A 10,888-nucleotide genomic window follows, 5' to 3' on the forward strand; every position below is an offset into this window, starting at 1 on the left:
TATTGGATACACTGAACATTGTTATGCCATTTTGGGATGTGTGATGCTTACTTCAGTTATTTGATTTTGCCATTTAATGCTTATAAATATGTATAATGATGAAAGAAAATGTATTCAACGCTAACACATTTGGTTATGGAAGTCGAAAGGTTAGAAATATAAGTAGAATTAGATAAACAACTATTTATTAAGAAATGGATGCTTTAAATTATATATAATTCCTCTAGCATGTAATTCACATTATGCATGTGATATTTGGACCTACTGATGTGTGCAATGAGTGTGTAGGAAAATCAGCCAAGATAACTCAATGGAAGAAACAGAGTTAAATTTCTTGTTAATTTTGTACTAATCTTATATTGTAATTCTTTAAAGGTTGTAATTTGATCTTACTATTCTCCTAACTTTTAATTGTTCCTAACAAGCCTTTAAAGGCATAGAGACATTAAATTTAAGTACCCCTATAGGTAAGGGTATGGGTGGGGGTACTTTCTAACCCTTTAGCCTCCTAGGTTGACTCATAGGGTCACTCAAAAACCGTATTTAAGGTTGATTTCGAAAATGGGTTGTTCTTTACTTGGGTTAGTCAAACCAACCTCCATCTTGAGTTACTTGAATCTTAGTGGAGTTAAGGTCCATACTTAGAGGCCTTTTTGGGGGGGGGGGGGGGGGGGGAGTTTGGGGTTTTTGGGTCAACCAATCCTCTAGTTTTGGAGGAAGCCTTGAAGATTGAAGAAAGAAAAAAAAGGGAAGCTCTTCTTAAACCACCATTGCCATAACTCTTTTATGAAGGTAGGAGTTCTTCACTCCCTGTATGGTTCTTTGTGTGTGTTCATGTTTTGAATCTTGTTGAATCATGCTGGAGACATTGTGTAGATATGCATTCTTTGCTTGTGTGTTGAGGGTGGTATTGGGAGGGATTTTATCTTGTTTCCTTTTTGGATGTTATTCATATGCCTTCTTGGTGTGTTGATTGTTTTGAAAGATTTTCATGGGGAATGTATTTGGCAACACTCACCCTTGGATAGGGAAGAAGTGGCCATGCTTGGGGAAAGGGCATTAGTTGGACCTCAATAGTGTAGAGTCTCCTCTCATGGAGAGAGGAGGGAGAAAGGGTAGGGTGTATGGGCCCCTACTTGTCATCCTATACCTTATTGTTATTGAGAATTCTTGAATGTGGTAAAGAATGAAAATCCTTGTGGATATAGCCTCGAAAGGGCCTTTTGAAAGAAAGGAAATTCTTGAAGTTTTAGCCCCAAAAGGGCTAAGTGAAGGTATGGTGATAGACTTCTCCTATTGAGAAAATCCACCTTTCCCCTATATTGGTTCATTGTTGGACCTATTGTGCAGTCGAGTGGGATTGTATGTTTTTCTTTTTCTTATCCCCTTGTGTTGTTATCTCCATGTTGTTTCTTGTATCTTCCATGTTTACTCTTGATGCAATGAAGACATTTGATAAAAGTGTCTTGTGGAAGCCTTGAAGAAAACTCAATGAATTGTAATATTATGTAAATTGTAATTGAATTTGATGTAGTGGCAAAGACATCGGGTTTTCTTACTGGTTCTTTCTCGATGGAGCCTTGAACCAGGATGAATAATAGAGGAAAGAAAAGAATAAGAAATTATTCTTGCAATGCTCTCATGTGGTTCCAAATTTTGGCATATGTATGTGAGAAATTAGAATGATAGCTATTGTCTTAAATTGGGGAATTCTGAGTTTTCAATTATGATTATGAAAGGCGAATGGATGTGTTGAAGTTTCATTTCAATGTTTTGAACAATAACATGTTATAATAATCCTACATTGTGATCACCAAGCTAGTACATTCATTGCTATGCTCCATTAGTAATACAATTGAAATTGATAGAATTATTCATCACCTTTTTGAATTCTGAATATAGAATCATAATTCCTTGTTAAGGTTCATAAAGAATAAAATTAATATTGATTAGGGGGATTATAATCCTTTGCATGCTTGTGTGTCAAATTGATTTAGAGAAATGTAACTCCATTTTGCCTCTAGAAATGTTTAACTCATCTTTGTTATCAAAAAAAAATTTGCATCTCCAAGCTTAAAAGACCTCTCTGGAAAATGTATGGAGCAAAATTTAATTCTTCCCCCCTAGTTACAGAGAATATTCTCTGAGATATTCTTTGAAACTTTCAACAAAATAAATAAATCATTATTAAACCCCTATAAAAAAATGGAGTATAAATGAAATGCATTTACAATTATAACATTTCAATGCATATCTTATTTGACATATTTCACCTATAAAACTTTTGCATTAACTCCTAGAGCTAAGGAGCCAAGTACTTACCTAGGTCATTATGCCTATTCACTAGATTGAAAAAGAAAATTTAAGTCCTAACCTTACTTAATTCCCCTTCCCATGGCCAGGTGTGGACTTTCCACCCACCTGCCAGTAAGGGTACGCTCCTCTTTTGACGTGTCATGTCACTAAGGAGGGAATAAGGGGCAATGAAGTTTAAATTTTAACAAATCCTTAATTTTTCCAACGGCCACCTCTACCCACTTACCTAGCGCTCACCCTCATTGCTGAAAAGTCACGCAATGAGGAGAGGAAGGTGGGGGACCATGTCTGCACTGTGCAAGCATGGGACAACATGCCATCTTGGAGGTGACCCACGCCTAGGCTTGGCCACGTGGGGCTTAGGTTAGTTGTTGTGTGTGTGGGGGGGGGGGGGGGGGGGGGGAAGTTAAGAGGATTTAGTTTATAAAATATGGTTAGTTTTAGGTAGTTGTGTCTTAAGTTAAGTTAGATTACCATGTCTAAGTTAGTATAGGTGTTAATTATTCATTGGTAGTTAGTTTATGACTTTTGTAGATTAGATTATTAAGTTATTTAGTAATTAGGATAGTTTTAAATTTAAGACTCTAGTTTTTCTTTAAGTAATGGTTGTTTTGTTTAAGTTTTGTTAATTGTTTAAGAGTTAAGTAGCTTAAATTTAATTAAGTTTAGATTTACGCTAATTGATGTAATGTTAGCTTAAATTGAGAGTCCTTATGTAAATTGTATATTGTAATTTGAGTTAAATTTAGTTGTTACATTGTTAGTGTAGTACTAAATCATGTTAATTCAAAACTTAATTTATGTTAATTTATATCATAGCCTAGGTTCGTTCATGTTAGTGTTTTTTCTTTGTTAGTAGAAATTCATGTTAGTTTTCGAATGAGGATTTGTGGTTACTTGATCATTAGTATTCAAGCTAGGGTACTAGATGTTTAGTTAAGTTATAGATTGTTATATTTTAAATTAAGTATGGCATTTATCTATAAACTAGATTAGTAATTTTGATGACATTAGGAATTAATCTATTAATTGTTAAGTAAAAATGTAATTACTAATTAGGGATTTGAATATTAAAATATTAAATTCATTTTAATTTAAAAGTTTTGAATGTGAAATTTGAATATTTCCATTAGAACAATTTTTATGTTTCATTAATTAGTTCTATACTCTTATGAGTTTAATAGATCAATTTTAATATGGGCTTAAATTTATGATAATTCAAATAAAGCTTAGATTAAAAATACAGAGTTATTGAATTTACTCTTGTCATCAACTTTAATGGTAAACAATAAATTAATTATTAGATGGTTATAAGTATGTTGGAGAAAATTTAAGATAAGTTAAATTTTGGATTGAAGTTTAACGAAGTTGAAAGAAGTTAATTCATGACATTAAGCCTAGGGAAATGGATTAAAGATGTATCGAAAATCAAGTTATTCATTTAGTAGTACAGGCCTAGCTAATTAGAACATCCTTAAGGTCATAACAATTGATCACGACTAGTTCCATTATAGTTAACCCTAAAAATTTTTTGACCATGTTGTTTTGCTTAATCTTAGTTAACCACAAGAACATTTGTCCCCCCATTATCTTTATTAGTAAAAAAAAAAACAAAAAATCTGTGTTTTTTTGTCCTTATTTTTTTTGGGCATGACAATCTTTGTGAAATACCTTCAAAGGAAGTTGTATTCTATTTTTTTTTTTATCATTGACAGGAATGACATTTTTGACATAACATATAAATTGTAATTTTGAAAACAAACATACATATATAATTAGGGCATCAACATATTGTTAACTAGTTGTGTAAAATGCTAAAAGTCACTTTGCATATTGTGAATTATATTCTAAATCGATTTTAAACATCACATCTTAATATGTTGTTGTGGTTATTTTGGTGGTGGCATATTGTCAAAACAGAGGTATTACTTTTCTAGGCACTGGTTTATCTTAATATCTTAGTTAAATGATCACTTGTTAAGATTTGGTTGTACTTAGTTTTTACTATGATTATAATGTGATCTATTAGCTTTATTGAATTGTTTGAGATTAGATGCTTAAGATAGAATTCTTTTATTATGTAAGATGAATTTTAGTTCTTAATAAAAATGAAAGTAGTATATCAATTGAGGCAGATTTTGATACATGTTTGATGATGTAAATATCATGTGCACTATATCAGATGGATTTAAAGATGTAGTATCATATTGTAAACTGATTCTATAATTGATGCATGTTCATTCCTAGTATATTTGTTTGATGTGTATTTTTAAGAATATCTGTGATGAACGTATATCGAGATGGCTAAAGTTGGTTTATCCTATTCAGTTAATTAATTCAATGATAAATTTAAAAATAAATTGGGTGGGTTAGTTTCACATAAAATAAAATTGGCCTTACCTATGACTTAAACCTATATGGTTAAGTATGGAGAAAAGGCATGTCCCTATTCTGTCAATGACAAGTAAAATAGAGAATATTGTTATATGATGACTATGAGCATACCATATTTGGATGCAGAAACTTAGTGCCATAACGATGACACCTCAGAATATATATGTTTCATTTATGAGTTGTTCTTAGTGTGAGTTTAATTTTTGCAATGAAAAGTAATTGTTTACTTCTTGCATATTATTATCAAATTTGCACTATATTAGATGGATTAGAAATTTGTTTTGGATATCTATATGTTGGTACTAACATGTATGCAGATGGATTTCGCCTTTTAACTCAGTGTGTATTGAGCCTTTGTTTGTGTTATGTTGCATTCTGTGTGGTTTTCAGGTGCTTCGAGATTAATGTAGCTAAGGATGTTTAATGAAGTTACTTCTAAATCAGCATTTAGGGTTCCAAAGTTGGACATAGGTGTCAAGAAATGAAATTGTATTTCATTATAGTTCTGAACTCTTTATGTATTTTTATTATGATGGAACTTTTTTTGAGATAATTTTTTTTAAAAAATTATTGCATTTATGGAATTGTGTTTTGTTTTATATTCTTTCAGTATGTCTTGAGTGGCATTACATTTTGAGTGACCCTAAAAGTCAACCAAAGAGACTAAGGGGTTGGAAAGTGCTCCCCACCCGCATCCTTACCCCTATGGTACTTAAGTTTAATGTTTTTAGGCCTTAAGGACTTAATAGTACCCAATAAAAGCTAGGAGAATTTTAAGACCAATTAACAACCTTCCAAAGAAGACAATGCAAGATAGCACAAAATTAACAAGTGGTTTAGTTCTGTCTTTCCATTGGGTTTTCCTAGCTAAATTTCCTGCACACTCATTGCACACATAAATAGATCAAGAAATCAAATGTATTATGTAAATTACATATCAGAAAAATCATATAAATTAAAACATCGATTTTTCTAATAATCAATTCTTTATCCAATTCTACTCATATTTTCAACAATTAGAATTGCATAATCAAATTATTAGTTTTGCATTCATTTACTTCATCATTATACATGTTCATAAAGAATTAAATGACGAAATCAAATAATTGAAGTAAAGCATCACACATTGCAAAATAGCATAATAATGTTCAGTGCATCAAATAATGTTCTGACATATCGAGTCATTAGTATCAAAATAATAATGTATCATCGATGCTAGGATGGGTCATAGTGAGGCCTCACATAGATAATTATAAATGGTATACAAAAGAACTATTTCTTAATTTCTAAGCTCTTTTATTAATTTGAGTGATTTATTGCAATTACTTTGTAATTCTTTTAAATGAAAGAAATGTTTTTTTGGGGGTTTTGTTAATTTTTGCATGCATTTCATAGTAAAGGTGTTATTGTAAATATTAGAATCTTTTCAAACAAAGAGAGACATATATAAACTTAGCCAGAATTACTTACCCTATAGGTCAAATATTTTAATCAAGAATGACTTACAAAGAAATCTATGTGAAAAAGTTTATAATCTCAACAAAATGCATCAAAAACCTTGTAGAATAATATTCAAATTCTACTAACTATTCAAAATCTATATCTAGTTTTCTTACTATGATATAATATGCCTAACTATAAACAAAATTTTAATATAAAGTTGTGTGTGCAAAATGTGGCCAATGCAATCAACAATACACTATAATAAGTCAATAATTTATACAAGATTGATCACAAATGAATATGAAAGAATCCATTATGAAGAATGTTAGCAAAATGACTTATTTCCTCCTATTCAATAGGAGTTTTATTGCTCTCGAAACCAAGAGTGTTCAATGACTTTAGACTCCATTAAAATAGAGGGTTTAAAATGTATGCTTAGACCATAATTTTCTAGTTTGTCTAATGCAAGTAAGATAAATTAATCTAAATGAGATAGTCTATTCTATCAAATAAGAAAAATTCAATTAAACTAAATGATATGCAAATGCTAACAATGAATATAAAGAAATAAGAAAAGATCTAAGTAGCTTTAGCACAAATTATGCAGAGTTTCAATACTCAAATTTGCACTTGTCAAATGAGATGCAAGAGCCCTTCTTTTATAGAAATCTCAGATAAACCAATGGTTGATATTGATCTTGATAGATGATTGAGATCAATCCAGAGTCGAGTTGAAAAATAAGCAATTTCTATTGAGAGGGAGTTAACTTTCCTGATTTTGGAGTGAATGTAGGAGTTAATTGATAAGATGAGTTTCAATTAATTATAATATTTCCTTTTCTGATTTAAGTTAACTAATTCATTTCCCTTCTTTAACTCAAGAGATGATTTTTTAAGTTTTGGAAGATAAATTAATTATTTATCTCATTTTAATTGGTTTTATCATCTTATGAACTTGTAATTCATTAAATTGATATTTTAATGTATTTAATTTAATTAAATCAGTAAATTCTTTCTCATGTGTAATTGGCAAAAGGAAATTAATTTAGTTGAAGTGTTAGGACTTTTGACTAAATTAATTAGTTGATGCTAGAGTGTTGAAGATCCCAAGATATTGATCCTACAACACATAGAATAAAATATCTAACAATGGATATCTAACAAAAGGAATTATATTATATATAATATATTTTTAAATAAAATAAATCTATATTGTGTATTCTAGTGTTGATCATATAGTGTAACACCAATATTGTCATTACAAAGCCTTCTTGAGATGGAAATATTTGTTTGAATCCCCTCAAACCAATAAAAATATCTAAGTAAATACTTCTAAAGGAGAAAGTCGTGCTCACACAAGCTTCATATTGATCAAGTTAGTTAGTGACTCTACATGCTTAGGTGAGATGATTGATTAGGGAATTGGTAGATGCCTTGGTTTCAAATTAGATTTGACAACAAAAGGTTTTGGTTTCTCACACTAATATGATGTAAACACATATGATATTTAAGGGCCCATGTCAATTGGTGTCCCCTAAGATAAGATTTGAAGTCCCTAACTAAAGAAATATAAGTAGACCAATAGAGTGATAATGAGTTTGAAAAAATTGGAAGGCAAGGTTCAAAGAGAGAAGAAGAGATGGAGAGTTAAGGGTACAGAAGAACTAAGGATATATGGAAAGATAAGATTAAAAATAAAGGCATGTATAAGGCATGGAAAGATAAGACAATCTTAATCAAAGTAATACAAAATAAAAATATTAAATTTATTTCACACTGTAGTTGCTAGTTAATAATTAGAATCATATTTGTAATAAAATATTTAAGGTAAAAATACTCTATGGTAAACTTATTGAAGTTATCATTTATAATAAGATTGCGGTAAAAATCAAGTTTAAGACTTAAAAGTAATAGAGTCTAGAACAAAGTCATTTGAATAAAATAATATTATAATTATTACAAACTTATTATTAGTTAACTATATTTAAAAATTATAAAATAATAATATTATAAATAATTAAATATTATTTATCTATATCATAATAATAATTCGAATATATAAAATAATATATTCAATTAATATTTAAATATATAATATATTAGTTTTATATTAGATATTATATAATAATTTAAAAAATAAATTATTATTATATAATAATTATTAAAATGTTAGGCAAGATAATACAACACAATGGTGACTTGTGAGCCTCTCATGTGGGAGGTCTTGGGTTTGAATTTGCTTAACACATAGAAAATACAATTACAACAAATAAAAATAATTAATATAAGCTTTGGCCGTTTATCGATCCAATTTTTTTTTTTTTTTTTATTAAAATGTACATATTAGAAAATATAATAATGTAGAAAAATAATTGTTTTAATCTTATTCTAGCAAAAAATCTTTACCATAGTAAAAAAATTATTCAAAAACTCAATGAAGATTTTACTTAACATTAACTGTAAATTGACACATGGCATATGTTAAAAATAATGAAAATTAAGGCCAACATATTACAAAAAATAAAATAAATGTCAAGTAATGCAACTTTACCATATACATTATTGCTATAATGTTAAGTTTGTGTTATTTTGAGAAAGTTAAGATTGTAAAATACTCAATTGATAATTAATCTTTTTGATATGTAGAGATAGACTTTGATTTTTCTTTTGAGTGCATGGCTGGTTTTAATTTTTCTTCAAGAGGTCATAGATAGAGTTTAGGGAGTTTGAGTGTAGATTGGGGTGATTTTAAGTTTATTTCTAGTTCAATATCAATTAAGAGGGCATTCAAGGAAGTTAATTGATAATGATGTATCAATAGGTTCATTGATGAGTAATAAAAGTTATAAAAGAATATATTAATATGATATTAAAAAACATCAATAATTTAATTTGTTATTTGTTTGGGTGACTAAATTATAGTGACCAATTTTTTAGTCATTTATTTAGTCAATAATATTTTTCCAACCTTGTGATTTTACTCGATGACCAAATTTGTCATGTATTTTGTCACTTAGGAATTGTAAAACATTATCATATTCTGATTAGTTTTAGTTAAATGACTAAAAATTTTACTCTTTTGACTATAAGTTTCTATCTAAATTTGAGTATTGAACAAAACTAATTTTTAGATAGATATGCTCAAATTTTCAAAAGTTCTTTAATTCTTATATACTCCTAAGTCTAGCAAGATGTTGCTTTAGTCCTTGAGAGGGGGGAAGCAATTTTTGAAGACATGAAAAGGCTTAAACACGCATCAAATGCCTTTTCTTGAGAAAAATCTTGGAAATTTTGTTGGAGATGCCTTCAAATTAAGGAATAGAAGCCCGACTGGCAAAATGAAAAAGGCTCGGTTTAGATTGGGAGAGAAAGAAAGATCTAGCTTGGTTGAAAGATTTAAAGATTTTCTATTTGGTGTACCCATTCCGAATGAAGACTCAAAAAAGATGGACCAACTCTTGGTTAAGGTTATCCTCATAACAAATGTGATAAGCTTGCATGGCAAGGGTTTTAAGGATGTCTAGCTTTTGGTTAGGGTGGTGATGAGAGAAAGTGTGAAGATAATGATCTGTATGGGTTGCCTTATGATAAAATTTGCAATCTAGGGACCCATATAACTTATTAATGAGAAGAATGTCAAGGAAAGAGAGTTGATTAATGGATTCAAGATCCTTGGTGAAAGAGATGCATTTGTCAAGGTTATTAAGGTGGGCATAGGATTTTTCTAGCTTGTCCAAGCCATGAGGTCAACAAAGATTGGTGTCATCTACATAACGCTTCCACCACTTAAGTTTAAGAGGAAAGGAGGAAAGAGAAACTTCTTCAAACTACTCCATATAAAGGTTGGCAATAATAGGTGATAAAAGGGAGCCCATAGTTACTCCATCCACCTGATCATAGATGACATCTTGGAATAAAAAGAATGTGAATCTTAAGAAAAGTAAAACAAGGGAGGCCATCTGATCATTAGTTTCTCTCCTAAAAATCTCAATATCTTAAATGATGGGAACCATGGTGAAAGGAGAGAACACATCAAAGCTCACTAAGATGTCATCATTCTCTAGCCTTTTGTCCTGATAAAGTCAACAAAATGACTAGAGTCTTTGATGAACAAACTAGGTTTAACTGTGAGTTGTGAGACTAATTTGGCAAAGTGATAGGCAAGTTCATAGGAAGAGGAACCTATGATATCCACTATAGTTCTGAAAGGAATGTCATCCTTGTGAATTTTGGGGACACTGTAGATGTAAGGAATTACCTCTTTTGTGGGAAATAGGTGTTTCTTGGTCAGCTCATCTATCATTCTCTAAATATTCACAAAGAAAAATACAACCTTTTTTTTTTTTTGAAAGGAGCATTAAAGATAATATGTATAGATCTATACTTAATTATACTTGAGGATGCAGTTGCTAGAGTATGTATCCCTAGTTGGTGTCATGAACATACATCTTGATTAGTTTGATACTGTAGAGTTCCTCAAATATGGGGAGGCCTATTAACAAGTTTTTTGAGGCAACCATGCTTTGGTCTGCTAGGGTTCAAGTTATGGCATGGTGGGTAGATAACCTTATCTAACTCTAACATCCTTGAACCACTATATTTTATCTAACAAAATTGTAGCACTTACCTAATTTTCTCTCTTTACCTTGTCCTACCCTAGCATAGTATTTTGAATATATGGTCATTGGAAAAGATTATGAAATTAGTACAACATTGACTTGTAATGAAGCTCTGT

Source organism: Cupressus sempervirens, chromosome 1 (assembly GCF_028749045.1).
Source record: "Cupressus sempervirens isolate cs-2001-9-10 chromosome 1, ASM2874904v1, whole genome shotgun sequence".
In the NCBI taxonomy this organism is placed as follows: Eukaryota; Viridiplantae; Streptophyta; class Pinopsida; order Cupressales; family Cupressaceae; genus Cupressus; species Cupressus sempervirens.